Raw genomic sequence first — 24,973 nt, 5'->3', positions numbered from 1 at the left:
GAGCCCTAATGTTAGCTAAAGGAAAATTGCTCAACTCAGGGATTGGAGCCCTAATGTCGGCCAAAGGAAAATTTGCTCAACTCAGGGATTGGAGCCCTAATGGCGGCTAAAAGAAAAATTGCTCAACTCAGGTATTGGAGCCCTAATGTCGGCTAAAGGAAAATTGCTCAACTCAGGGATTGGAGCCCTAATGTCGGCTAAAAGAAAATCGCTCAACTCAGGGATTGGAGCCCTAATGTCGGCTAAAGGAAAATTGCTCAACTCAGGGATTGGAGCCCTAATGTCGGCTAAAGGAAAATTGCTCAACTCAGGGATTGGAGCCCTAATGTCGGCTAAAGGAAAATTGCTCAACTCAGGGATTGGAGACCTAATGTTGGCTAAAGGAAAAATGCTCAACTCAGGGATTGAAGCCCAAATGTCGGCTAAAGAAAAATTACTCAACTCAGGGATTAGAGCCCTAATATTGGCTAAAGGAAAAACGCTCAACTCGGGGATTGGAACCCTAATGTTGGCTAAAGAAAAATTGCTCAACTCAGGGATTGGAGCCCTAATGTCGGCTAAAAGAAAATTGCTCAACTCAGGGATTAGAGCCCTAATGTCGGCTAAAGGAAAATTGCTCAACTCGGGGATTGGAGCCCTAATGTCGGCTAAAAGAAAAATCGCATAACTCAGGGATTGGAGCCCTAATGTCGGCTAAAGGAAAATTGCTCAACTCAGGGATTGGAGCCCTAATGTTGGCTAAAGGAAAAATCGCTCAACTCAGGGATTGGAGCCCTAATGTTGGCTAAAGGAAAATTGCTCAACTCAGGGATTGGAGCCCTAATGTCAGCTAAAGGAAAATTGCTCAACTCAGGGATTGGAGCCCTAATGTCGGCTAAAGGAAAATTGCTCAACTCAGGGATTGGAGCCCTAATGTCGGCTAAAGGAAAAATTGCTCAACTCAGGGATTGGAGCCCTAATGTCGGCTAAAGGAAAAATCGCTCAATTCAGGGATTGGAGCCCTAATGGCGGCTAAAAGAAAAATTGCTCAACTCAGGGATTGGAGCCCTAATGTCGGCTAAAGGAAAATTGCTCAACTTAGGGATTGGAGCCCTAATGTCGGCTAAAAGAAAATCGCTCAACTCAGGGATTGGAGCCCTAATGTCGGCTAAAGAAAAATTGCTCAACTCAGGGATTGGAGCCCTAATGTCGGCTAAAGGAAAATTGCTCAACTCAGGGATTGAAGCCCTAATGTCGGCTAAAGGAAAATTGCTCAACTCAGGGATTGGAGCCCTAATGTCGGCTAAAGAAAACTCACTCAACTTAGGGATTGGAGCCCTAATGTCGGCTAAAAGGTGACTAGTGAATGGAGGCCCTATGTCTAAAATCTCAACTTAGGGATTGGAGCCCTAATGTTGGCAAATGTGACTAGGGAATGGAGGCCCTATGCCTAAAATCTCAACTTAGGGATTGGAGCCCTAATATTGATAAAGGCGACTAGGGAATGGAGGCCCTATGTCTAAAATCTCAACTCAGGGATTGGAGCCCTAATGTTGGCAAAAGGCGACTAGGGAATGGAGGCCCTATGTCTAAAATCTCAACTTAGGGATTGGAGCCCTAATGTTGGCGAAAAAATAGGTTGATATTGGGGATTCTAAACTAACCCTTTTTTTTGGAATTTTCTTCTTATTTCTCTTTTCGTTTTTTTTTAATTTTTTTTCCAATAAAAATGCAGGAAAGAATTTGGAGGAAACTTCCCTTTTGGGTTGATTCCTTGCTGCAAAGCTGTTTCTTGCACTTGTGCATTTCTTTTCCCTTTTGGTTGCACCTGCTTCTTGCCCGGTTGCTTTGGATTGCACCTGTTTCAATTTTCCAAACAAAGAACAATTGTCAGTTTGAAAATGGTGGTTGATTCGGTGGCCTTGATCATTCCAATTGCTTGGTCCCGGCCTCATTTTCTGTTGAGAAACTTCGTCATTGATTGGCTTCAAAGGCAACCCCCTTTCAAACTGATAAGAATCGGATTTCAGGATTTCATGATGATTCGCCCGTGTAAGGCTTTGGTTCTTCCATCTCATTTTGCTTGGGGATTTTTACTGGGGAAGATCTCATTGGGGATTTTTTTAATGCCTTTACTTTGGAGGTAATCAACATCGTGATCAGTCGGGATTGGACTGACGCACCACTGAGGCTGGATATTTCCTTCACCTTTTGCCAGACGGAGCTCTGTGAAACCAGTCCTGCCACCTTTTCTTTCTAACACATTTTGGAGTTTAGGGTTAAAATGAAAGGGATTCAAGGAAAGTTAAACAAAGAGCGAAAAAATGAATTTAAAAGAGAAGCATCCCTTTCGGGGAAAAAGAAAGGCTTATCTGAGGCGCATGCTGACTTTAAATTGACATGACATGCTTTTGGACTGGACGCCCGACCCTCACGAACTTGCATTTTCTCATCAACCAAACGGATCTATGTTTCCAAACCAGGGAACCTTGCCAGAACTTTCTGAGGTGAAATCATCTTTTCGGCCGACAGTGACCTTTGCGGGTTTTCGCTAATCGACCTCTCTCATTTCTCTTCTCACCGTCGCCCAATAGTGCTTTTTGTGAGTTTTCACTAAACGGACTCTCTCATTCTTGGTTTCTCTACTCCCGTCTCCTTATGGTGCCCGAAGGTTTTCACCGACAAGACTCTCTCGTTTTATTTCTCTCAGTTTTAGAATGCATCAGCTTCCAACAATGATATTTCTTGGTTTCCCCCGCCTTTGGCAATTGATCCGAAGGACTTGTACTCGGTTTTTTGGTAAAAAGAATTGTGGATGAAATTACAACTTTGGAACCATTTGGTGGGCCCGTGGTCGAAACATTATAACATCTGCCCCAGTTTCAACTTCAGGGAAAATTGGATTTTTGTTTTGGTGTGACTGAACCCCAGAGAGAGGTTGCCTACGTATCCTTTCGGAATCAAGTCAGACGTAGTTCAGGACAAACCATTTTTTTTTCAACAGTGCTTTTGGATTCCAGAGAGGGTAGCCAAAGAAATGTAACCGGCTAAAAGGGTTTGTAGAAAAAGTTGATAGTGTTTGGGTAGCGGGAATAAAAAGCCTTCATCATCTCAAATGTGCCAAGACGTCACCGAAGTAAACTCAAACATAGTACCTTTTGACCGCATCCGCATTCACAGCTGTTTCAGGATCATTTCCTTCAATATCACCCAGATATAACGCTCTTCTTGGTAATATCTTCGTGATGATGTATGGACCTTTCCAATTAGGAGAAAATTTTCCTTTCTCTTCCTGGTGATGTGGAAGAATGCGCCTTAACACCAGTTGACCTACTTCAAAATTCCTGGGTCGCACCTTCTTGTTGTAAGCGCGGGCCATTCTTTGTTGGTACAACTGCCCGTGACAGACCGCAACCATTCGCTTTTCATCAATTAAGGTCAACTGCTCTAATCGAGTCTTAACCCACTCGCTATCTTCAATCTCTGCTTCAACAATGGTTCGGAGCGAAGGAATTTCTACCTCTGCCTGTATCACAGCCTCGGTCCCATAAACCAACAAGTATAGGGTTGCGCCTACTGATGTGCGCATTGTAGTGCGATATCCCAGCAAGGCAAAAGGTAACTGTTCATGCCACTGTCTGGAGCTCTGGATTGTTTTTCTCAAAATCTTCTTGATGTTTTTGTTTGCCGCTTCAACAGCGCCATTGGCTTTGGGCCGATAAGGAGTGGAGTTCCTATGCATTATTTTGAACTGTTTGCATACATCCTCCGTCAAGTGACTATTCAGGTTTGCCGCATTATCTGTGATGATAGTTGCAGGAATACCGAAACGACAAATAAGATTTGAATGTACAAAATCCACCACGGCTCTCTTAGTGACCGATTTAAGAGTGACAACTTCGACCCATTTTGTGAAGTAGTCGATAGCGACCAATATGAATCTGTTCCCATTTGAGGCTTTCGGCTCAATTGGACCAATGACGTCCATACCCCAGGCGACAAAAGGCCATGGCGCCGACATAGGATGTAGCTCTGTTGGAGGTGCATGAATCAGATCTCCATGTACCTGGCACTGATGACATTTCCGGACGAAACTGAAATAGTCTTTCTCCATGGTTATCCAATAATACCCAGCTCGAAGGATTTTCTTCGCCAGGACATACCCGTTCATATGAGGTCCACACACTCCTGCGTGTACTTCATGCATGATTTTTCCAGCCTCTTCTGCGTCAACACATCTCAACAAATTTAGATCCGGGGTTCTTTTATACAATACCTCGCCGCTCAAAAAGAATCCACTCGCATGCCGCCTAATGGTTCTCTTTTGATCTCCAGTAGCATGTTCGGTGTATTCTTGCGTTTTCAAGAACCTCTTAACATCATGGTACCATGGCTGGGTACTTGGTCCTGCCTCGATTACATTACAGTAACCATGTCTTTCCCTGATTTGGATTTCTAAGGTATCGATGTGGGCATTGCCTGGATAAGGTAACATTGAAGCTAAGGTGGCAAGTGCATCGACTAGTTCATTGTGACACCGTGGGATATACCTGAACTCTATTGATTCGAATCGCTTGCTGAGATCCTCCACGTGCTGCCGATAAGGAATAAGCTTGACATCTCGAGTTTCCCATTCACCCTGGGCTTGTCAGATAATCAGATCAGAATCCCCCATAATCAACAAATCTTCAACATCTTGATCGATCACCATATTTATGCCCATGATGCAGGCTTATTCAGCTGTATTGTTCGTGCAAAAGAAACGAAGCCTAGCTGTAGCCGGATAGTGTTGACCAGTGGGTGAGATCAAGATTGCCCCAATTCCTACACCTTTGGCATTTACGGCCCCATCAAAGAATATCTTCCAAGCATGAGCGTCTTCCGAGACTACTTCTATGGTGTTTATCTCTTCATCTGGAAAATAAGTACTCAATGGTTGGTATTCCTCATCAACTAGGTTCTCAGCCAAGTGATCCGCCAATGCCTGGGCTTTCATCGTCGTGCGAGTGACATAGACTATGTCAAATTCAGTAAGCAAGATTTGCCACTTTGCTAATCTCCCAGTAGGCATCGGTTTCTGGAATATGTACTTCAAAGGATCCAACCTGGTTATGAGGTAAGTAGTATGAGCTTGGAGATAATGTCTCAATTTCTGAGCGACCCATGTCAAAGCACAACACGTTCTTTCCAACAAAGTGTATTTGACCTCATAACCGGTCAACTTCTTGCTTAAGTAATAGATCGCCTGCTCTTTCTTTCTAGTTATGTCATGTTGTCCGAGGACACAACTGAAGGAATTTTCCAAGACCGTCAGATACAAGAACAGGGGTCTCTCTGGCTCTGGCGGGACCAAAACTGGAGGATTTGAAAGATATTCTTTGATCTTGTCAAAAGCCTCTTGACACTCAGTTGTCCATTTGATTGCTGCATCCTTCCTCAATAGCTTGAATATGGGCTCACATGTGCTAGTCAGTTGGACAATGAATCGACTGATATAGTTTAACCTGCCCAATAGACTCATCACGTCTTTCTTCGTTCTTGGAGGAGGTAGATCTCGGATAGACTTTATCTTTGTTGGATCTAACTCGATACCTCTCCTGCTTACTATGAAACCCAGAAGCTTGCCCGATGGGACTCCGAAGGCGCACTTAGCCGGATTCAGCTTCAGGTCGTACTTTCTCAGCCTCTTCAAAGAATTTCCTCAAGTCTCGGACATGATCTTCCTGAGTCCTAGACTTGACTATCACGTCGTCTACATACACCTCTATCTCTTGATACATCATGTCATGAAAAATGGCAGTCATGGCTCTCATGTAAGTTGCCCCAGCATTCTTTAAACCGAATGGCATAACCCGATAATAGTAAGTACCCCAAGGTGTAGTGAAGGCGGTTTTCTCGGCATCTTCTTCATCCATCAACACCTGATGATATCCAGCGTAACAATCTACGAAAGACTGTATCTCATGTTTGGCACAGTTATCAACAAGGATGTGGATGTTGGGCAAAGAGAAATTGTCTTTGGGACTTGCCCTATTCAAATCTCGATAATCCACACACACCCGAGTTTTCCCATCTTTCTTCGGTACCGGAACTACATTAGCCAACCACGTAGTATACTGGACTACCCGAATTACTCCTGTTTTCAGCTGCTTCGTGATTTCTTCTTTGATCTTGTCACTGATATCAGTCTTGAACTTCCTCTGTTTCTGTTGAACTGGAGGACAATCAGGGTAAATTGGCAATTTATGCACCACTAGATCAACACCTAATCCTGGCATGTCATCGTATGACCAAGAAACACATCTTTAAATTCAAAAAGGAGTTGAATTATTGCATCTCGCGTTTTCTCATCTGTGTGAACGCTTATTTTGGTTTCTCGGATTTCTTCAGGAGTTCCCAAATTAACCGGTTCGGTGTCAGTCAAATTCGGCTTAGGTTTATTCTCAAAGTGTTCCAATTCTCGATTTATTTCCCTAAAAGCCTCTTCTTCGTCATATTCCGGTTCTTGGTTTATTATTTCACAATTAAACAAGCTCGTTGGGATCTGGGCGTGAAGTCCGCAAGCATGTCATATTATTTAAAGCCGCATTATTATAACTGAAAGGAAAAAATAAAAGAAAAATAGCAAAAATCAGAAAGAATAAAGAAAAAATGATGAAATACTGATTTTATTCCTTGGAATTGGGAAGATAACAGGGTTTATATTTCAGGAAATTAAAACAGGAAACTAAAGAAAAACATCCGAGTTACACCCTGGGATAACTCGTGATGCAGGAAAGGTGGCAGGACAAGTCTACCCGGACTCCTGCCTGATGGGGAATGGCGTAGCCTTCCAATTCTGCAGCTTGGCATCGGGACCCATATACAGCACCTCAGCGGTGCTTGTGCCTTCTCCCAGCTGAACCATGTGAGTTTCGTAAAGCATTTCTCTCATTATCCCACATATTTCTTCAATCTCTTCTGCCGTAAAGGCCTCGTCATCTTCTTTTTCAATGTACTTTGGTCTGACGAAAGTTTCGTACAAATGTGGCAATGGTCGAGGCAACTTCCATCCCTCATTTTTTCTCTTCTTTGCCCAATCTTCATCTTTTGGAGTAGGTTGGAAGCCTATCCCAAAGAGTTTCTTAGTGTAAGGCAAGGTGATAGGTTCCGTTATTCCTTGCAGCGATTTTCCAAGCCCTTTTCCCGGTTTGAATCCCTGTCGGATCATTTCTTTAGCAACCATGATTGAAGCGTTGGACAAGAAAGGTTGGGGACAAGGGCTCCCTTCTTCATACTGCTCCGCCAGCACAACTTCAAAAACCTGATAAACTATGTGCTCACTCCCTTCTCTTGCTTCAAGACATGGGATGGATGGGTCCCGATAAATAGACTGTTCGTCTTCTCCGTGGACCACAATTTCCCGATCTTTATCTTTAAACTTCACCATTTGGTGGAGAGTGGGGGGTACAACCCCCGCAGCATGAATCCAATGTCTTCCGAGGAGAAAATTGTAAGATGTGTCCATATCTAATACCTGGAAGGTTACTTCGAAATCCACCGGCCCGATAGTCAATATCAGGTCTATTTCTCCGAGGGTGTCCCTCTTGATACCATCAAAAGCTCTTACACAGACATTATTGGGGCGAATCCTTCTGGTCCCAATTTCCATTCTTAGCAGCGTGGAGAGCGGGCAAATATCAACACCCGAACCCCCATCCAACATTACTCGCTTGACGTAGTAGTCTTTACACTTGACTGTCAGATGTAAAGCCTTGTTGTGAGCTGCTCCCTCCGGAGGCAAATCGTTCTTGCTAAAAGAAACTTGATTAACCGCGAAGAACCTTTCCGTCATTCTTTCAAGTTGTTCAACTGAAGTCTCAGCCGACATATACACTTCATTCAAGGTTTTGAGCAGGATCTTCTGATGTTCGGCGGACTTCATTAGCAAAGATAGCATAGACACTTGTTCAGGGTATTTGTGCAACTGATCCACCACTTCATAGTCAGGCATATTCATCTTTTGGAAGAAAGCCTCTGCCTCTTCAGCGCTTACAGGCTTCTTGGGTGGGAAGTGCTTCCGTGTGGCATTGTTCACTTCTTGAATGTCTGAATATTTTCCAACAGAAGTATTTTATGGAAGTTCCCCCGTGATTTCTTTGCCTTTGTATGTAACCAATGTTTGTTGATAATTCCACGGTACCGTAGACGGGTCTGTCATTGGCTTCTATGGTACACGTCCGATAACCACTTGCTCATTCAGCCGAGGCGGTTTAATCGTCCCCCGGACCACATAGGCCCCTTTCGACATGTACATTATTGCCCTTTTTATTTTGAATCTCTGTGGCTTCTCTGATCGACCTCGTGGAATATAGAGAACTTCATTCCTCAAAGGTAACATCGTCTCCGTTTTTGTCTCAGCCTCCTTTTCGAGCTCAGCCATGACAGTATTAGTCTTTTTCCCCTTTCTCTTGCTTCGGGGCTACTTTAGGCTTTCTCTCTGCATCGATAATGGCGATTATAGCTTTCAGGGCAGGATCAAACTCCTTGTCCTCACAGATCATCCCAATCAACGGCCCATTATTGTGAGCGGGCAACAGATTGTTGGTCATATTTTGGACCTCCTCGTCCCTTAATACTATCTTTCCCTGTTCTATTAAGTTTTCTACCACTATTCTTAAAGTCCAACAATCATTGGTATCATGCCCTTCTGCTCCCGAATGATAAGCACACCTGACACCGGCTTTGTAAGCAAGTGATGCTGGATTGTGCCTTGTCTAAGGGACTGGTTGCAGGAAACCCATCTGGACTAGTTTTGGGAATAGGGTAGAATACGGTTCACCAATAGGTGTGAAAGTTTGTCTTCTGGGTGGTTCTTGAGGACGGAAGTTATTTTGGGGTAGTTGTGGATTATAGTGGTTTCGGTAAGGGGGTTGATTTCTGGGAGGTGGAGCTTGATTTCTGTTGGCTTGTTATTGTGGCCGGACATAAGGCTGAGTATTCATAACCGAGTATGGCTGAGGAGCATAGGCCAAATCTTGGTGAGGGTAATAATGCTACGGGGTCCTCTCTGAGAAAAGGGGTCCGGGAGTATAGTTTCTCCTTGTGCCCGACGATGCCATGAACGTTTCTTCCCTTTTCTTTCCCTTTGCTATTCCTCCAGACCCACCCTGAATGGCTTGGGAGGTAGCTCTGATAGCAGATTGGCTTAGAATTCGACCCGTTTTTAGCCCATTTTCTACCATTTCTCCGATTTTAATTGCTTCTGCGAAAGGTTTCCCCATGGACAACATCATGTTTTGGAAGTAATCTGATTCTTGAGCTTGGAGGAAAGTAGTGACCATTTGTATTTCATCAATGGGAGGTTTTACTCTTGATGCTTGCTCGCGCCATTTAATAGCGTATTCTCTGAAGCTTTCTGAGAGTTTCTTCTTCAAGTTTGACAAAGAATTCCTATCTGGCGCGATGTCAATATTATACTGAAACTGCCTTACAAAATCTCTGGCAAGATCATCCCAAATGTGCCATCGAGATATGTCCTGATCCATATACCATTCTGAGGCTATGCCCACCAAGCTTTCTCCGAAGTATGTCATCAACAATTCTTCTTTGCCGCCAGCCCCACACAATTGGTTGCAATACTTTTTGAGGTGAGCAATGGGATCGCCATGCCCATCATATTTCTCAAACTTTGGTGTTTTGAACCCTACGGGCAGGTGCACGTGAGGGAACATGCACAGATCAGTATAGGAAACACTCTTCTGCCCGCTTAAACCTTGCATATTTTTTAAACTCTGCTCGAGGCTCCTCATTCTTTTTGCCATTTCATCTTGTTCAAGAGCTTTGGGATTTTGGTCTTGCCCAGGCGTAAGCTCGTATTGAGGCTGCTGAGGGTGAGTGCTGGTGGTACACCGAGTTGGTTCCAGCGAGAAGGATGGTGCTTGAAATGTGAATGAGGAAGAGTCAAAATTAGGCTTGTGTGTAGCGGGTTGTGCCGCGATTGGACAGGGCAGTGCAGTGAATATGTTTGTAACCACATCTGTCGTTGACATCCGGGGATAAAAATCAGAGGGTGATCCAGCGGAGTGGGCCGAAATGGTAGGATACCCGAATGGGGTAGTTGGATAACTTATGGGGACGTTGGAAGTCCCACTTGTCCTAGAGAACAGCTCGGGGAATCCAGGGATTACACTCGGCGGCTCTTTTCCATTGTTCCAGTCATCCAACATTTCCAACATGCGAAGCCGCAAGATTCTGTTTTCTTCAGCAGTTGCTGATTCGGAAGTTGGGATGGCCGAGATTGAACTCTCTTCGGAGACAGGAATTGTTGGCAAAGGAATTTCTGAAGACATCTCTACACTTCCCTTTGATCTCGTGAAGTAAGTGTGAATACTTCCTCTCAACTTAGTGACGGGCAGCTGAACTCTTCCTTTCGACCTCGTAAAGTATGAATGTGAGGCTAGACCTCCACCAAAACAAACCACCTTTCTAAAAACCTGGACTTAGCAGCAAGCAAACAGTTAGTTTGAAACAAGTAACAGACAAGTAATCTCACATTGGGGTGTGATGCACCTATACAGTTAAGTGAATTTCTACATGTTTGCATTGATGGCATGCGTCATTCCGGCTTCTCTTTATGCTCCCCTTTATTTATTTTTTATTATATTTTTTTTATTTGAAGTTAAAAACGTGACCGGATCCGATGAGGATTGCCTACGTATCATGACGCCGCGCGAATCAGATCATTACGTAGTTCAAGAGAAACAAGTGTAAAAATAAAGAAACATTTTTTTTATATTACTAAAACAATCTATTACAAACTAACATTTTTGAAAAAAAGGAGAATAACAGACTTGTTCCAGCTCATACATGGTCTGCTTGACATAAATCATCATTGCCGAGAAAAAGCTAATGCGGGTCATATCTTCGCATCGTAAACACCTCCTAATGATGGAATGGGCAATGGTCTTAATCTTATCCCTGGTTTTCCTCTTTTCTATGAGTAGGCGCTTTATTTGATCATTACGGGCCTTCAAAACCCGAGAATCCTGGAGATGTTGATTCTGCCACTGCTGAATTTCTACTTCCATTTGGGTCAGTAAATCATAGCAATGTCTATTTTCAACTTCAAAGGTTCGGGCTTGCTCAAACGCTCTGTCCTCAAGAGTGGCCACCTTTCTTTTCAAATTGGCAATGGTTTGCTTGTGATCCTTTTTCAACTGCTCCAGGTACCAGTTGCACTCTTCTATTCTTTTTGCCCAGTGTGTCTCGAGTCCTGCTATGGTATTCTCAAGATTCTCTGACTCACTCCGGCACTCACCAATTTCCATTTTTAAACCTTTTATCAGTCGCTCATCCGACCGGCTCCTTTGTTGGTTATCAGCGGCTATCCTTATCTACTGGATTTGGGCCCCAAGTGTCTCGTTTTCCTGGGTCAACCTGTTCTTTTCTCCCAGATCAGTAGCAACTTGCACGTTGTGCTCAAATTTTAGACCTTTAATTTGTTGTTTCAGCTTGCTGATTTCAAACCGATAGTCTTTTTCTTTTGCTAACCAATCTCATTGCTCATGTGATGACTCGGCAAAATTCAGGATATAGGGTCTTTTAGCCGGCCTTTTGTGCTCAAGTTCTCTTCTGTACCACACAAGGTACCCTGGTGCTACTTCACCTTTGGCCCGATCCTGCACGCAAGTATCTGCTTTTAAACATTGGCATTCATTCCAGATCTGGCGGACTTTTGCTTCAGGAAATTGGCCGTCAGGGCTAATCTCAATTGCTTGAGCACTAAGATCTTCCTCGTGTGGCACTATCTGGCATCTCCCGAGTTGTCTCAAAACTCGATAGGGCGCGTAAGGCTGAATGCTCTTAAGTCCCATCAATAGAAAGTGGGTCCTAGCGGTCGGCATATATATGACTTCATCAACAGGCAACCATCCCAGTGTCCATTGTATTTTGCTGGCGGTGAGGATTCGAAAGAATGACGTACATGCCGTAACTTCCTCGGGCAGACTGACCCCCTTGATTCTCGTGTAAAACTCTTCTATGCAAGTCTTCTTCGAGGAACCATAACTCAAAAGCTCGGAACGGTGGCAGAGATGTTCAGTCATCCATATTTGTAGCAGCAAATTACACCCCTCGAAAAAATTCCCTCTGGCTTTGCAGGCTGTGAGAGCTCGAAAGATATCAGATACTACCATAGGCGCGAGAGTGCTTTCATTTTGAGTGAGCAAAGTACTGATGACCCCGGATATTTTCATATCAATGTTTCCGTCTTTCCTCGGAAATACCAAAAGGCCCAAAAATGTTATTATGAAAGCCACTCGTCTATGCTCATCCCACTTCTGACGGTTACCTTTGCTGCATAGCTTGTTAACCGGATTGTTGAACCCTCATACATGACCATATCTGTCGTATATGAAGCGCGGACTACAAAAACCTGTGACCAAATCTGGGTTATGGACCATCTTGGGTATCTTTAATGAATCTAGAAAACGATGCACAGTGACAGCTCTTGGGGCAACCAGGTATTTTTGCCTTAATGGAACTTCAGCATTTCCGATGTACCCGGCTATTTCCTCCAGAGTTGGGGTGAGTTCAAAGTCGGAGAAGTGGAAGACATTGTGTGTCGGGTCCCAGTAGGTGACCAAAGCTCTTATGATATCTCCTCGAGGCTGGATTTCCAATAAACCCGTGAGACCTTTCAGATATTTCTTGACCTCATCTTGCCCTTCACTACCTAGATCATCCCACCATAGCCGCAACTTGATAGGGACTTTAGCCATTATCGAAAAGTGTTCATTTTGAATTGTGCTCATCCTGCACATTTATTAGGGTGATTTAAGTAAAAGATTATTTGACTCAAAGATGATTTGACTTTGTTTTAGAAAGAAAGAAAAAAAAAGATCCGATTTTCAAACACGGCCTTTCAGCACTTCGGGGATGAAGATTTTAAGGCTGTGAGGGTCAACCGATCAAAAACTCTAAAGGATGATCGAAAGTGGCTGTTTATGCAAAGTCAGCCTTCCGCCGTCCCTTTCGGGAACATTTGGCTATTTTTGACAAAACAGCATCGCTCGATTTATTTATGACCTTTTTTTTTCAAAATAGTAGCCCAACATTGGGAGCACGGCCTCACAGAGCCTCAGGGACGAGGATTCTAAGGCTGTTGGGCAAATTGGTCAAAATTCAGAAAATGACCAAAAGCGGCTGTTTATGCAAAGTCAGCCTTCCGGCGAGTCCCTTTCGGGAACCTTCGGCTACTTTTGACAAAAGTGGTATCCCCGACTCATTTATGATGAAATTAAAATTCTGACATTTGGCTATTTCTGAAAAAGGGGAGGTTGGACCCGATGAGGGTTGCCTACGTATCTCACACCCTGTGAGAATCAAACCGACGTAGTTCGGGCAGATAAAACAAACTTCTCTTGAAAAACAAGACTCTTTTTTCATTGGCAAGCAAAACCATTTTTATTTTTTTTTATTTTTTTTAAAAAAAAACTCTTTGTGTATTTTCTTTTTCAACAAACTATTTAAAAAATGAAACTTATCTCTTTTTTTTTATTTACCTTCTTCATTTTCTCGATCAATAAACAACCATTTTTTAACAAATTCTTCTTCTTTTTTTTTCATTTTTTCTAAAAATTCGGCGGGGTTTCGACACTATTTTGACATTGGTTATTTTTCTAGAAAAATAAATAGTTATCTCCCTACACTGCTATTTTTCTTCTTTTTTTTTCAATAAGTATTTTCAGAAACCGGTCAACATGCAAGTCTGCAGCAAATAAATGTGCAAAACAAACAGGATGCAGCAGGATGGTCTTTTTTCATTTCAGGTTGCTTGTCCTAGACGGACTCAACCCCTGTGTTGAGTCCCCTATGTCAAATACAACATGATGCAAATAAGCGTTCCTACTAGGGATCAGACATGAGGTTTTGTTATACTAGGTTTATAACCTGGGTATTTGTTCTAGACTGTGTACCCGAGCGGACAACTCGAGTCGAGGAGGGGGCTACGTACCGGGGACCCGCGAGATCGTCCGGCTTTGTAACTTGTCCGACCTCTTTCTTATTTCAGGTATTGACACTAACAGAATAGGGAGTCTCGACCAGCGAGCTTCTCCCCGGAGGTAAGAAGAGAAGGGTTTCGGCACAGTTTATATACAGTTCAGATAATATCAAAGCGGTAAAAGACAACATTTAGCACGTTATGCAAAAACATGTAATAAAGATCAGATAATAAAGCCAAATATAACAATTATTCTAAGCTCGAATTCTTGAACCCTGAACCAGAGATTCTGGGTTCGTGATTCCCCAGCGGAGTCGGTAGAGCTGTCACACCTCCTTTTTGCGCGCCTACCCCGAAGGATAAATGCGTGAGGGAGTTTTTCCAATTTAAGTGACAATATTCGAAATGGGATTATTTATTTAATTCAGAGTCGCCACTTGGGAAAGGTTTGGCTTTTGGTGTCCCAAGTCACCGGTTTATCTTGAATCCCAAATCGAGGAAATTTTCGACTTTCCAAATGAAGTCTGCGAACCAGAAATTCTAAGTAAGGAATTCTGTTGACCCGAGGGAAGGTGTTAGGCACCCACGGATCCCGTGGTTCTAGCACGATCGCTTAAATTGTTATAATGGCGAAATATCTGATTTTTATACATGTTATGACTTGTGTGCTTTTATTAAGTTTAAACCGCTTTTATTATTATTATTTTTTAATAGAATTGCAACGTCGTGAAAACGTATCTCGAACCTCGTCACAATCAATGTACCCGTGGTCATAGACACGTTTCGACTCCGTTGAGATTTGAACTTAGGTCACATAAATGCGCACCCAGGTTTAGGAAAGTAATATTATTAAAAACGTGCCTAAAGAGACTAACACGTTATTATTTTTTGGGGAGGGCCGTGAAATTCGCTAAACGGCCCATCCCAAATTCTAAGTATTTAATATATACATTTATGAGGGCCTCGCGGTTTGTGCGTTTTATTCGGCGAGGCTCGTCTCATTTATTTTAAAAGGATAATCTTAAAATGACTACATTTTCTATTTTTGTTCGTCTCAAAAATGAAAGAAGAAAATATATGCTAATTAAATTACATGCTTGGCAAGTTCGGGCCTCTTATCAATTATTAGATTACAAATGATGCTAGCGCAAAATTGCGATCAAATTTGCCCAAAAGAAAATTATTTCGTGTCTTATTCTATAATTAAATATTACCAAAAGAAAAATGAAATTATAAATAAAATATGGAATTGACAAACAATATTATCAAAACAAACAAATTATTCTTTAACTAATTTAGACTTCACATTATTAGATGAATTGAACCATTGGAACTAATTATTTTTTTTTAACTATTTGAACCTGAACCAACCTTGACTACCAATGCATACGAAAGTTGTTAAAACTTAATGGACACTTTGAAAATCTATTACATTTAAAGGAACTCTAACAAGCCTTGTCGAAATCAACTCATGTCTAATCAAGTTAATGACCTTAGCCTTACTACATCGAATCAAACTTCAAATACGGCAGACCTACTGATTCTGCGAAATTACTGGCTTAATATCCTACTTTACTAATTTGAGTCAACATTTAACATGCTTATTTTCAGATTACCACTGCGGGATATGACATTTATAAGCCATCTACATAATTTAATATTCTGTCACAAAAATCTACACGCCTAAAACAGTTCCAATTATACAGTCACGTTTCTATTATTCATACAGAATATAAAAACAGAGCTAATATTGGATAAATCTACTTCATTTAACATCTATGGCATTAAAGATGACAAATAGCATCCAAATGTGCAGGTTTGCTGCATAATTCTGTTTCAACTTCAACTCAGGTTACATCAAGGTGATTCGAAATATGTACCTGGAATTCAATGTTCAAAGGAAGAAGAAGAAAAAGTCAAGCAGGAGCAGTAGCAACAACACAGCGACAGCAGGTTCAGCAACAACAAAACCAATAACGACCAGTGGAATAAACCAGTAACAGATTGAAAACCATCAGTACCAAAATGCAATCGCAGTCAAAGCAGAAGAGAGACGGATACAAGACGCAGTAGTTTACTGATTTTGAATAACACTCAAGGAAAAGCAAACAGAATTTATTCAAGCAAAAGTTCAACTTGTTTTTCTCCTTTGCTCTCAAATTCTGATTTCTCAAAATTCAGTCAACTCTCTCAACTTTCTTTTTTCTATCTGTCCCTTCTTCAAAAGTCTTTTTTTCCAATGTGTAAAAATGACTCTATTTATAACCAAGACTCTTGTCTTGAACCACTAACCCGAAATATTCCCATGATTGCATGCTTTGTTCCCCACTACCTTAAACAAATGAATTATTCCCCACTATTTTGTGTCTTGTCCCCCACTATATTAAACTAAAGAGTTATTCCCCACTATCTTGTATCTTGTCCCCCATTATATTAAACAAATATATCACCTCCCCACTAATTTATGTCTTGTCCCCCACCATGTACTATTTTAATATTGTTAATGCCTAGTGGACGGAGCACTCAGATTAAATAATTGTTCAAATTTTTAATTCCAAAAATACCCCTCCGAACTTACTGAAATTACCATTTTACCCCTGAAAATACTGCAATTTAACATTCTACCTCATCAGCTATATCCAATCCGCCTAATCAATTCTAAATAAAATACAACAGCTATAACCATTTCCTAAACAAATTCAAACAACAAATTCAAACAACAAATTCAAACTAAATGATGAACAACAAAGAAACAAACTGGAATTACTTTGACTGAACAATATTTTTTTTTCTTTTAACAACAAACCTACTTTCAGATTCAACAACAATAACGAACAAGAATACTAAACTCAAAAAATCAATTGATCTTCAAATTAAATCTAACAACATTATAACTAACACACTTCCATATTAAAACTAAATAAGAACAAATGCATAAAACACATTGAAGAAATAATCAAGAAATGAATCAGACATATCCTGATTTCAAATCCGAAAATATCAAACAAGATACGGACAGAACTGAAACTTAAACCAATTAACCGGATCGGAAACAACGACGAACTCGAATGGAAACAAATCTGCCCGAAAATTTTGAAACCAACATAACTCGAATCTGCCCGGAAAATAACTCGACGAGTAGGAACGCAGTAGTGGCGGTGCTGGTTTGTTTGTTTCGACAAGAAGAAGAACGAAGTAACAACAACAAATGTTGCTCAACTGGACGGGCAGTAGCAGCCATGGTCGTCGAGAAGATGAAGCTGAGTGGTCGTTTGGGCTGTTCGTTGGTTCAAAGGAGATGGTGGTGGAGGGCAGTCCACGGACGAGCTTGAGCTCGCCATGGAGAAGACAAAGCAGCAAGGGGCAGCCATGGGAGCTGGACCTCGAGGGTAGTCGTTCATGGCGGAGCTTCGTGGCATGAGGTCGCTCATGGTGAAGCTCGCGACTGGAGATCGATGGAGGAGGAAAATGGCGGTGGCTAGAGCTGTTCGTGGTTGATGAAGCAGAAGCAGCAGCAACGAACGACTGGTGAAGGGTGGTCGTTTGGTGGTCGCCGCTGGTCGTCGAGAAAGAAAGCCGCCATGGGAGCTCGAGCTTGACGACGAAGACGAAGCTCGATGGAGCTCGACGACGAAGACAATGCTCGACGAAGGGGGGCAGCTATAGAGCTGTTGGTGCGTGTGTGTGTGTTTGAAGAAGGCAACAGAGGTGGTCGTTGGTTCGAAGGCAGCCATGGACGAGCTGCCATGGATGTGTGTGTTTTGGAGTTTTGGAGAAGAAGAGAAGGGGGGCGGATGTCTTTAGGTTTAGGGTTTTGAGGGGGATAAAAATGAAAATGAAACAAAGGGGTTGGGTCTTTGGGGTTATGGACTGGGTCGACCCGGTTTGAAATGGACCGGGTCGTAGGGGAAGGCTTAAAATTTGAAGAAAAGGCTCAATCCGATTGCGACCCAAATTTTGTTCTTTTCTATTTATTCAATTTCCTAATTAATAAAGCTAAAAATGCTAAGATTAAATTATAAAACCCAAAATTATCTCAAAATACTAATTAACTTCTAATAACAATTATCACACATTTAAATAGCAATTAACGATAAAATCACATAATTTGGACGTTAAATGCTAAAAATGCAACGTATATTATTTTTTATGATTTTTTTCATTTTGTAAAACAAACTTAATTAAATATCAAATGCAAATGCGACATATTTTTATATTTTTTATTAATTTAAACAAATAAACATGCACAAACAAAAATACAAATAATTATCCAAAAATGCCACGAAAATTCAAAAATCGCACACAAAGGAAAATTATTTTATTTTGGATTTTTGGGAGTAATTCTCGTATAGGGCAAAAATCACGTGCTCACAGCTGGCATAGTAGATTGGGTGCATCAATTTGTCCTTCCGCTGGCCCAGCACTGTCCCCACTGCGTAGTCACTAGCGTCACACATTAGTTCGAATGGTTGCTCCCAGTTGGGGGCAACAATGATGGGAGTTGTGACCAGCCTCTACTTCAACTCCTCAAACGCTACCCTGCAATCATCAGAAAATACAAACGGGTGATCTTTCTCTAATAACTTACAGAGAGGTTTGGTGATTTTGGAGAAGTCTTTTATGAACCGCCGGTAGAAACCGGCATGTCCAAGAAAACTTCTGATTGCTTTGACCGAAGTTGGTGGAGGCATCTTTGCTATTACATCAACCTTTGCTCGATCTACTTCTATTCCCTTGCTTGACACCCTGTGCCCCAAGACTATGCCTTCTTGTACCATGAAATGGCACTTCTCCCAGTTCAGCACCAGATTAGTCTCGATGCACCGTTTCAGCACACGTGTCAGATTCACCAGGCACTCATCAAATGAACTTCCCACCACTGAGAAGTCATCCATGATTACCTCCATTATATCCTCAACCATGTCAGTGAATATGGCCATCATGCACCGTTGGAATGTGGCGGGTGCATTGCATAGGCCAAAGGGCATCCTTCTAAAGGCATAAATGCCATAAGGGCATGTGAAGGAGGTCTTCTCTCGGTCCTCAGGTGCAATGGAAATCTGATTGTACCCTGAATACCCATCCAGAAAACAAAAGTGTGACCTCCCTGCCAATCTATCCAGCATCTAATTGATGAAGGGAAGTGGGAAGTGGTCTTTCCGGGTGGCTAGATTCAACTTTCGATAATCCATGCAAATTCTCCAGCCTGTGACGGTTCTCGTTGAGATTAGTTCATTGTTGTCATTCTTCACAACCGTCATGCCACCCTTCTTAGGCACACATTGAACTGGGCTAACCCAGTTGCTGTCAGATATTGGGAAAATAATTCCCGCATCTAACCACTTTATCACCTCCTTCTTCACCACTTCCTTTATATTTGGGTTCAGCCTCCTCTGATGTTCCCTGGAAGGTTTGTGCCCCTCTTCCAATAGAATCTTATGCATGCAGTAAGCAGGGCTGATCCCCTTGATGTCTGTCATGGTCCACCCAATGGCAGTTTTGCACTCCTTCAATACCTGTAGGAGTTGTTGGACCTGCACATCTAACAAACCAGATGAGATAATAACAGGTAGAGTAGAGTCAGGTCCCAGAAATTCATATCTGAGGTGGGCTGGCAATGGCTTTAGTTCCAACTTTGGTGGTTCTTCAATGGATGACTTAGCTGGAGGAGTCTCCCTCTTTTCTAAGTGTAGGGGCTCAAACTCTAGATTTTTTTCCCAAGACCCTCTACCTCCCAGTGCCAACACCCATTCTGCCAAGTTCTCACCATTCACTTCCTCCATATTCATCAAACATGCAGCGAGGGGATCCTCAACCATCAACACTTCATCATCAGACTGTACGATTACATCCAAAACATCAATAAGAGAGCAATTGGCGAACTCACTTGGTCGCCTCATAGATTTCTGCACATTGAATACAATCTCTTCGTCATTGAGCCTCATCTTAAGTTCCCTGGTCTCACAATCAATAAGAGTTCTCCCTGTGGCCAAGAATGGTCTTCCTAAAATGATAGGAATTTCTTCATCCACTTTGCAATCCAATATCACAAAATCTACAGGGAACACGAATTTCCCCACCTGAATAAGTACATCATCAAGGATCCCAAATGGACGCTTCACAGTCCTGTCAGCCAGCTGCAACAACATAGAGGTGGGTCTAGCTCTCCCAATGCCCAACCTTTTGTAAATGACCAGGGGCATAAGATTAATGCTGGCCTCTAAATCACAAAGTGCTTTCGCAAAAGTAAAGTTTCCAATAGTGCATGGAATAGTAAAACTCCCTGGATCAGAGAGCTTTTCAGCAACAGGTCTAGTTACCACTGCACTGCACGTCTGAGTAAGTGTCACCGTGGCCAAGTCTTGGAAGTCAAATTTCCGGGACATTAAATCTTTCATCATTTTTGCGTATCCAGGCATCTCCTTTAAAGCTTCAAGCAATGGAATATTAACCTGAATTTGCTTGAGCATCTCAAAGAACGTTTTGTACTGCTCCTCCTTTTAATGCTTGGCCAACCTCTGTGGAAATAGAGCAGGAGGTCTTTTCTTCCCAATCTCTTGGGACTTTTCTTTCTCAGCTACTATCTCTACTACCGGCTCTTCAACTGCTTTAGCAACTTTCTTGGTATCCTACTGAGTATTCTTTTCTTCCTGAGCAGGCTAGATTGTCACATCTGTCAGCCTTGTGGAATCATCTAGCTCAATGGGTACCTGAATGAGTGTCTCAGCCTGTATATTGTCACGAGCTCTCTCCTGCTCTACATCAAGATCCCTGTCATTACGGAGACTCACCGCCATCAGCTGCTTCGGGCCTTGATCTTTAGGATTGATTTGGGTATCTGCAGGTAATGTCCCCTGAGGACGATTGTTCAGAGACATTGAAATTTGGCCCAATTGCACTTCAATATTTTTTATTGTTGCGTCCTGTGCATCTACTCTTTCATTTATTTTTGCATTGGACCCAATCACCTGCTGCATCATTGCTTCAAGTCTTGTGAACCCATCTTCTTGCCTTCCACCATACTGTTGCTGAGGTGGGAGATACCCTTGCTGTTGACTGTTGTACCCCTGTGACCTTGGATAAGGTGCCATATTGTTGGGGGGGTCTCATACCTCCCATGTTCCAGCGTTTTACTGTGGCTGAGGTGGTCTGTATGGCTGCTGAGTTTGCTGACCCCAGTTCTAATTGCCCTGTCTCTGGCCTCCATAGTTTGACACATAGTTCATGTCCTCAAGGTGCTGATGATGATGATCATGCTCAGCATTCCACGGATTACCAATTGTCTGACTAATGCAAGATGTGCACAAGCCCCCATTGGTGGTATCTACAATGTGCACTTGCTATTTCTGCCCCGATTCCTCCACCTTTTTGGTGAGTATGCTCATCTGTGTCAAAAGGGTCGCCACATTTTCAGCCATGGAATTTGATGGGTCAAAAGGCACTGAGTGTACCACTAGAGTGATAGGTGCATTCCTCGTCGTCCACCCCGAATTTTGAGCCATTTTGTCAAGCAGACTCTGACCTTCTCTCCAAGTTTTGCTCAAAAATGCCCCACCAGCTGAGGCATCTACAATGTTTTTCATGCTATCTGACAGTCCCATGTAAAACCATTGTCCCAACATCTGATCTGGAATACCATGGTGTGGACATATAACCAACATTCCTTTAAACCGGCTCCATGTCTCATGCAGTGTCTCCATTGGTTTCTGTTTAAAGCTCACGATCTCATCAATTTGTTGAGCTATTTTGTTGGGCGGGTGGAACTTGATGTGAAATTGCTTGACTAACTCATCCCAAGTTTCTATAGAGTTTATGGGGAGTGAGTTTAGCCAGACCTGAGCAGCTCCTGTCACCGAGAATGGAAATAATAACAGTCTGATTGCTTCCGGAGTTACGTTGGGTTGCGTTTGAGTTTTGCAAATCGATAGGAAGTTCTTCAAGTGCTGTTGAGGATCTTCGGCTAGTGTCCCAGAAAATAATCCCTTGTTTTGTAGCAAGTGCAGCATGTTGTTCGTGATCTGGAACGATTCAGTTTGTATCGCGGGCACAACAATGGCAGTGGCTAGATTGTCAGCCGTGGGTTGTGCCCAGTCATATAGTGCAGCCTCAGGCACAGGAGGTGCCCTATCTCTGACATTTTCGTTGACGTTGTCTACGTCACCCATGTCAATTTCGAGGTTGTGTGTTTGATGAGGTTGTTGAAGTCTTTTGTTGGCATGGTTCAATATCCGGAATGTTTTCTCTAGGTCTGAGAGTCCTTCAAGTACTTCTCCAGTCCTCGTAGAGTTTCTAGGCATACACCTGTGCAACCACGTCAACAACCGTCAAAATTTTCAATCAAATCTTGGTGTAGAGAAGACTGACTATACTAAGAATATTTTTGTATTTCTATCAATGGTAATCGATAATTCCGTTAATTCCCCAGCAACGGCGCCAAAATTTGATCACGCCCAACTATGCCTTATAAAAAGAACAATGCGGATGTTGCAAATATAACCTGAGTATTCTGCCCAGAGTCGAATCCACAGAGAATTAACCTATCAATCACAATCTTTAGAACTACTAAACTCTTGAGAACCAACTTCCCCAGACGTTTGAATCACCGTTGATGGTTTCTTTACTAACTAAGATTGCAAGTAAATAACAAGCTGTAAACTAAAATGCTAAGGTTGTAAACAATAATGAGAAAATGCTAAGGTAATGACTTCCCCTATTGATGGAATCCCTTCTGTTTATGCTTCATACAAATTGACCAACACACCTCTATCAATCATGAACGTTCATCTTACCGCAAATCTCTCCCGAGTAATCACAGTAATACTCTCAATGCACTCTCCCGAGATACACTAGCTAGCTTTAATTAATACAGTTCACTTCAGATTGCACTCAAGGCTTCGTTATCCCTAATCACGCCTTTAAACCCGCAGTTATAGATCCCTCTTATACTTTGGGAGTAGTGTTGTTCAACAATAACCTAAATATGCACTCTCTCCCGAGTTATGCACACTAAATAGGCACAGCTAATTCGGGATCCTGTCAATTAACTACAACAAGAACATAGTTGAACAAATAAAGATTGAACTAGCAATTTGTATTCACATAAACAAGAAGTTCATCCCCCAATAGGTTCCATCAAAACCTTAGACATAGGATTTAGCTACTCATAACTATGGGTAAACAAACTAAGATAAGATTCATTATAAACTAGCAATAAAAATCAAAGAAAAGAAGAAAGATGTTTATGGGTGATCTCTCACAATAGTTTTCCTTCCTAAGAAACTCTAAAAATCAATACATGCCTCTCTTGGGCGAAGTCTAGTGTTTAAAATAGGGTTTTGGGCTAAAAATTCCGTGTTTTGCACTTTAGTCCCTGAACTTTCTCGCGCCTGCCGCGGTTCTACCGCGGTCGCGGTGGAACCGCGGCCAAACAACTCCTCTGAATCTCCTTCTGTCCGCGAGCAGTCTTCACCGCGGTTCTGCCGCGGTCGCGGTGGAACTGCGGCAGAATCATTTCTCTGATTCTTCAGCCTGTTTTTGCGTGGTTCACTTGGGATATTTCACGGATGACCTCTCTTTCTTCAATTTTTTACTCCAAAAGTACTCCTTAGTCTTCCCTAGTCATATATAATCTGCAAGTCATGAAAAGCATTAATAAGAGCATTTTGTTATCACTTTTATTATCAAAACTATGCAAGAAGACGGTTATTTAGGGCCTGAATATAGTTAAATTCACCTATTATTAGTCCTCTTCAGTTTGTCAAAAGCAGTTAAGAGTCATTACAACAAGGCACTATTCCGAGCATGGTACCCAGCTAATCTATTTAAAAAAATAGAATCAATTGAGCTCCCAAATATAACTCAATTGCTCTCGTCCTTAGCAAGCAAGTCAGCCAGGGCCGAAGCTATGTAGTTCCAACGGTGGTTAACTAAATATTTTTTACCAAAAAATTATATACGTATAAGATAAAATATTATTTGTTATTGATTAAGAAATAGGCTTTGAACACCCTTGTATAGTCCACTAACAAAGGGTGTTCGAAATTTAAACACCCTTATTGAATTTCTTGATTTCGCGCCACTAAAATCAGCAACATCATTTGCTTCCTTAGTTCTCTTGATTATGAGTTATTCTCACCTTCTATGACACTCCTCATTATTACAGTTCATCTTCCATGTCTCAGAAAAGTCGCGCACAAACATTTGTTCTTTATTTTATAACTCTTAATACGAGTTTTAAAAAATCTAATAAAAAAGAAAATAATTGAATTCAAGTCAAAAACATTGGTGGACAATTATTTATTTCACAATGTGCATGATGAAGTGCTAAATACACCTTAGTGGAAAGCAAATTGTGGGGGTTTCCTTTTGCTAATATTATTTGCAGAAAATAAAAGGTAAGAGGCAGGAAGGAACACATGGCTTGAGGTATGAGCATGAGGAAAGCACGTTTAGATTTGTAAAAGCCACATGACATCATTTTGAAGACATAGCAAATCCAAAACATATATCCACTTGGTCTATAATTTGTACATTTGTTGTCTGTTTCAGTCACAAATGGATACCAAGAATAGCCAATTTGTGGATAAAAATTGCATAAAAAGGATATCTGTCATGCCTTTGTCTAGGAAAGAGACATTGGACTTTTCTTTCCTTTTTCCTTTTTTTCTTTTTATTCCATCAGAAATTAATTGTGTCACTTCTTCAGCGTTCCAAAATCATTTTTGCTCTTTGTTTATTCAAAGGTGTGGTGGTCACTCAAGTTGGATGAGATCATAGGAGATTTTATTTAGGTTCAATATTAGTATAAGCAAAAAATGTTAGGTTATTCTTTTTCATTTATTTAAATTTTGGAAAAGAGGATTATCAGATACTAGTACTAGTGGAGGTAGCACGTATCAAGTGAACAATCGATGGCAGTAAATTGATTTAGACATAACTATTAGCTAAAAAAATTATATTTACTTCTGTTAGAGAGAAATTTTGTGAGGACTGCTTTTATGCTAGATAATT

This window comes from Nicotiana sylvestris, chromosome 9 (genome assembly GCF_000393655.2).
Source record: "Nicotiana sylvestris chromosome 9, ASM39365v2, whole genome shotgun sequence".
NCBI lineage: Eukaryota > Viridiplantae > Streptophyta > Magnoliopsida > Solanales > Solanaceae > Nicotiana > Nicotiana sylvestris.
This window is presented reverse-complemented; position numbering follows the sequence as displayed.